The following is a 5000-nucleotide window of genomic DNA, read 5'->3' as shown; positions in this document are numbered from 1 at the left end:
AATTACCTGCATACTTAGTACTACGTACAGGATGGGACAGTCTGGGAAAATGTGAATACAAACTATGGCCAGAATTAGGAAAAACCTTATGTAACATGCATACAAAACTAACTAAACGATGGTGACAGTGATTAATATTATGATCTCAGCTGGGGACCAGGCAGGAAAACAACTCGAAAGAATGTAGAATGAATGAACTAAAACTCTTCCTCAAAACAGATTGATTACCAAAAAATCTTATAAGACTTTCTCAACAATCCAATATCCTGTGTAATTGAAACGGAAACAGAACTAATGTGTTTTTTAAAAGTAAATTTGTTATCAAGAATCACACCTAAAATTTTAAACGAGTCGTATATAGCTAAAAAGACATCATCAATGCAAACATCTGGATGCTTAGGGGCCACACTCTTACTTTTAGTTTTGTTAGGGGTTCAACTTCATGCCCCATAATTTGCATCAAGCACTAAATTTGGCTTGAACTTTATTAAGTGATTTACCAACTCCAGATCTATTCAGGAAATGCAATTGATGCCAAGACAGAAGCATCATCTGCATATGCAACGGGCTTGTTTTTAGCCCAAACTACATATCATGCGTTCATTGCATGAACAGTAATAGGCTAAAAAGAGTACATTGAGGAACTCTCGATTATACAGTCCTATACTCACTATGGTTCCCACCAACAACTACAGTATTATTTGCAATCCATTATTTAAAATCTAATAATGATGCTAAGAAAAAAAAAACCGACCTAGTTCCATCTGCTTCATTTTAAAAATAAGGACCACATGATTAAAACGGTGAAAGGCATTCCTATTTTCCACTATTCAGTTATTTTTTCTTAGTTTTATTTGCAAACTTTTATTCTTTCACTGCAGCTGCTATTATTCTTCTCTATCTGATTTCCCTAATTGACTCATATCTTTATTCTTTTAAGTTATATTTAATTATATAAATAATTACACTTCTTTCCTTATTCCATTTTTGGATATTCCTGTTTGAGGTGTAGTGAAAAGCAAACAAAATCTAATAAAAAAAAATTATCTTATTTTCATCTTCTTCTTCTTCTTCTTCTTCCTGTTTGAGGTGTAGTGAAAAGCAAACAGAATCTAGTAAAAAAGAAATTATCTTCTTCTTCTTCTTCTTCTTCTTCTTCTTCTTCTTCTTCTCTTCTTCTTCTTCTTCTTCTTCTTCTTCTTCTTCTTCCTTAAACCCTCTCCATGAGTCGAGATCCTTTGTCTTATTCTCTCTTGTCCCTTTATTCTTATCAAAACAGTCGAGCAATTTCCTTTTACATTTTACTTTTACATTCATGGCCTTTCTTTAAGCTTGGAAGGATGCGAATAATAATGACTTTGGAGTTCCAGCAACTTTGCAAGGAACACTTCGCCTTTTACAAAAGGTCCTCGAATCTAGCTAATGGCCTCGTGTTTCCTGACCTTTTGCGAAATGAGAGGGATCCATCTTTCATCAATGTTCGTATTTTCATATCAGTTTGCTTAAATTCAGTTTTTTTTTAAACGTTTTTACCAAAAAGACTCTTTAAAATAAAGCCGAATTGAGACGTATAACATTAACGGGCTAGAATTCATTTTGAAATTTTTGGAATGTTTTCGTTCCATTATTTCAAATACTTTTGAAATGGTTTTGCTTCATTATTCTAAACACTTTTTTTTTCCTTTTAGGATCTTGAACTATAATTTTTTTGCTTCGTCATACTTTTCATTTGTTTAGTTTGCAATACTTAAATTTGTTTGCCTTGTCATACTTTAACTAGTTTGCCTCACCATAGTTAAATTTGTTTCCCTCGTCATACTTTAATTTGTTTACCTCACGATACTTTGATGTGCTTGCCTCCTCTACTTTACTTAGTTTGCCGTACCATGCGAAAATTGGTTGCCTGGTCATACATTAATTTGCTTGCCTCGTCATACTTCAATTTGTTTGCCACGCCATATTTGAATTTGTTTGTCTTATCACAATTAGACTTTTTTGCCTCCTCATACTTCAATTCATTTGCCTCGCCATACTTAAATTTGTTTTCTGTGATATAATGAATCTTTTTTGCCTCGTTATACTTAACTTTCTTTGCCTCGTCAAGCTTTAATTTGTTTGCCGCACCATACTTAAATCTGTTTGCCTCATCATACTTAAATTTTTTTGTATCGCTATACTCTAATCCGCTTGCCTTGCCATATTTTAATTTGTTTGGCTCAACAAACTTAAATCTGTTTGCCACGTCAGGCTTTAATTTGTTTGCCTTATCATACTTAAATTTGTTTGCCTCAACATACAGTACTTTAATTTGTTTGCCTCACCATATTTAAATTTGTTCTCCTCGTCATACTTTTATTTGTTTGCATTGCATACTTAAATCTGTTTGCCTCATCATACTTTAATTTCTTTGTTGCACTCTATTTGATTTTTTGTCTCGTCATACTTTAAATTTTTGGCCTTGCCACTTACATTTGTTTGCCGTACCATACTTTAATTTATTTTCCTCTCCATACTTAAATTTGTTTGCTGCGCCATACATTAATTATTTGCCTCGCCATACTTAAATTTGTTTGCTGCGCCATACATTAATTATTTGCCTCGCCATACTTAAATTTGTTTGCTGTGCCATACTTTGATTTATTTTCCTTGCCATACTTAAATTGGTTTGCTGTGCCATACTTTAATTTATTTGCCTAGCCATACTTAAATTTGTTTGTTGTGCTATACTTTAATTTATTTTCCTTGCCATACTTGAGTTTTTTTTTTTTTTTTTTTTTTTTTTGCTTTGCCAAACTTTAATTTGTTTGCCTCACTATATTTGAATTTCTATGCCCTGGCATACTTAATTCTGTCTGCCGTGCCATACTTAAATTTGTTTGCCTCTCCAATTTAAATTTGTGTACTGTGGCATACTTAATTTTGTTTGCCTCGTTATATCTAAAACAGATGACGAAATTCCTTCAAATAAAAGTGAGGAATGCAGAGTCTTCCTAAGTAAAGTAAGAATGGAGCAGAGTGTAATCTTGGATGTTCATCTTTATTCGTCTGATGAGTAAGAGACAGGATATTAGCTCATCTGTCATCATTTAATGGTCAATTCATTTACATTACTCGGGTTTGCAATAAGCGAGAAAGAGGGAGATAGCGGAGAAGGGGGATGCATTAATCGGCATTGCAAACGAAGCGAAAAAAAATACTTATTAAATAATGTAAATAAATCTATTCTAATCGGAGCCCGATGGGACAAAATGGTATAAGAACTTATTTTTAGATTGAGGAAAAGAGTAACAGAAAAGGAAGAACAATTATAGTTTAATCCAACTTCCATTTGAAAAGAGAGAAAACTCCAGAAATGAACCTTGTTTGATAACCTAATGCAATTCTTCATCTGTGGAACTTGTTCTTATTTGGGAAACTAAACTACAATTTTACTGAGAGAATAAGTGGATGAAATTATGTCCAACAAAAACTGAAAAAAGAAGAGAAGTTTGAACGATAACATATTAAATCTCTTATTATGAATGAGGTTCTCTACCACAGAATTGGAAGAAAAATTCACTAAATAAAAAGATGGAGAAGGAAATAAATCGTTTGAGATAGAACTTCAGTGTTGGGAAAATTGGTTATTCTAAGATTTCCAGCAGCTTAGCCCGGAGAAAAAAAAAAAAAAAAAAAAACAGTCACCCTGTCCAGGCATAGAGAAGATTAGAGGTACCATTTATCAATTGCCATGGAAAAAGTAATATTCTGGTATAAATGTCTTTTATGGAAGCAGCGATGCCACATTTACGCTGTATACAATGTGACCGGTGGGATTGGAACCGCGGCACCGCTCCCCACCATAAGCCTGACTCAACCTCTTATAGCTAGACTTTATCCAAAATATTCAAAGATGAATAGCAAATGCAGAAAAGCCTGAAAGCGACAGTAAGGGTGGCGGAGGGTCCTTTCCGTATACAATCATCATTTTCGACTCAAACTTTTCCTCGTGGAAGGAGGAGACGCGGCAGGTGTAGAAGCCGGTGAGTTCAGTGGTCGGGTACAAGATCTCAAAGGCGCAGTGCTGGCTGTACTTGTCTTTGCTGGCCGAGTACTCCGGGTTTAGTCGACCCTGCAAGGAGGAGGAAAATCATCTAAGTTATTGCTTTAGAAATGGGCAGTGCTGACAAATGGAGCTTATAAAATGTTACCAAATCCTTGTGAATTAGATTTTTTCTAGACTCTTAAAACCATAGTAGGCTGTTTTGATAACACAACAAATTAAAAAATTTTCTTCATTTATGACAGAGTTAAAGTTTCTAAGATTCTGTTATGGGTGATGTGATTATTGCCAATATTGAATGGCGTTTCCAATTTTCCTGTCAGAAGACGGAAGTCATACTGTATCAGTCTTATCTTAATCAGCTAAAAATTTTTGGCTTTAAACTAAAAAAAGGTCGCAGATTATTGGAATCGTTGGTATTTCGCTATCTGTGGGTCCCACATTCGAGTCACCTGCATGATGGCCTTACCTCATTTGTAAGCTATGGTAAGGGAGGAGGGGGGTGAGGCTTACTGGAGGCACAGTAGGTTAATCCTCTGAGTTATCAGCAGCTATTATCTGGTTACCCAGGGTCCTAGCTTGGGTGTATGGAGAGGCTGGGGATGATCATTCGGGAATTTGTTCAGTCTTGAGAACAATATGTTACTTCTCAATAACCTGTCTCTTGCATCAGTCGCTCATAAGTGGACTTTAAATCTTTTGACTTGTTACAATCAGAAATGGTACTGTAATAATAACTATGTTGTAATATTGTTCCCCAAAAGCGATCGGCTCCCGAATCCTCGCCAAAACAAATCTCCCTCTTCCTTAAAAAAAAAAAAAAAAAAAAAAAAAAAAAAGTTGAGCCAAAAATATTGAAATTTGATAAGCTGTTTAGCTGCGTAGATATTTCATCATTAATAATGACAACAGAAATTGAAAAAAATAAGTGAATTTTGTTATTCTTCTTTTCCGAGAA

The 5000-nt window shown here is 34.6% G+C and overlaps 1 pseudogene; it reads right to left on the bottom strand.

Annotated features, from left to right (window-relative positions):
* LOC137642968 (uncharacterized) overlaps positions 1-5000 on the bottom strand; it is a 344789-nt pseudogene that overhangs the window by 313090 nt on the left and 26699 nt on the right.

This window comes from Palaemon carinicauda, chromosome 6 (genome assembly GCF_036898095.1).
Source record: "Palaemon carinicauda isolate YSFRI2023 chromosome 6, ASM3689809v2, whole genome shotgun sequence".
Lineage (NCBI taxonomy): Eukaryota > Metazoa > Arthropoda > Malacostraca > Decapoda > Palaemonidae > Palaemon > Palaemon carinicauda.
The sequence above is the reverse complement of the archived record's forward strand: the minus strand, read 5'-3'. Positions and strand labels throughout refer to the sequence as shown.